Genomic DNA, 1201 nt, shown 5'->3' on the forward strand with positions numbered 1-1201 from the left:
AAAGAAAGAAAGAAAGAAAGAAAGAAAGAAAGAAAGAAAGAAAGAAAGAAAGAAAGAAAGAAAGAAAGAAAGAAAGAAAGAAAAGACAGTAAGAGGGAAAGTGAGAAATCACCCCTCAGGGGGATAGCCAGGCCACAATCCCTTGTTCTCCATTCTCCTTCCAGGAACTTGGGCATACATGCACACACACTTGGCATGAGTTTTAAGCCACCAGCTCTGAGACTCCAGTCACAGTCAGCCATGTGGGAGTCCAACGACATAACCGTTACACTATCTGCTGGTTCCCTGAAACCATTCTTTTTTTTGTTTTTCATTTATTTATTTACATTCATTCATTGTACATCATTAAAGTATACAAAAATGACACTTTTCCATCCAGAATACACTGTATATTGGCTCAATCCAGGATAGTACCATATGTGTTATCATCAACAAATAACTTTCCATTTCTTGTTTCTTACATATTTTGCTTTTTTTCCATCCTTGATTCTCTACCTCTCACCCTCTGCCATTTCCCACCCTCCTCCCACACTGTCTCTGATATCTATGATTGCTTTACAGGTTTTTTCTTTCCTTTTTTTTTTTTTTTACATTTTATTGATTTGTAAAAAATCTTAATTAATCTAAATACTTTCCATAGCAAGTACAGCTGATATATACATATCTATGAATACACATCTGACTTTAGGCATAAGCCTCAGTGAGTAGAATGAGTACACTAAAAAGTAGCACCTACCTGGGACTATATACCTTACTGCAGTCATTAAATAGGTGTCTTTTAATACATCTTTTAATTTCAAGGAAAAACAGTTTTAGTTTCGATAGATCAAAATGAAAAAATGTTAAGAGAGATTTGCCCAAGACTTAAATCCAGGAAAAAGGTTAGGATTCAGTTCAGATGAATCTAGATGAATCTATCAACAGTTTAAGAGAAAAAAAAAATCCTTAAATCTTTAAAACAAAGCATAGAAGAAAATCAGTAATGTTTTAGACAAAAATCATAAAATGCTATCTCACCAGTTCTGTCTCATGTAATTAATCTCTCTTCTATTGAATGTGCAGTGTCACTGTAGTCTAATCTTTCCGTTTAAGTTCTGGAAGTTAACATTCAACGTTATTATTGATCTTTCTGAACTTGTCCCTATCATTAAGTTGGCCATTATCTTGGGTTTTTGTTTTGGTTTTGGTTTTGTACTCTTAT

This window comes from Tupaia chinensis, unplaced genomic scaffold (genome assembly GCF_000334495.1).
Source record: "Tupaia chinensis unplaced genomic scaffold, TupChi_1.0 Scaffold000044_1, whole genome shotgun sequence".
Taxonomy (NCBI): Eukaryota; Metazoa; Chordata; class Mammalia; order Scandentia; family Tupaiidae; genus Tupaia; species Tupaia belangeri.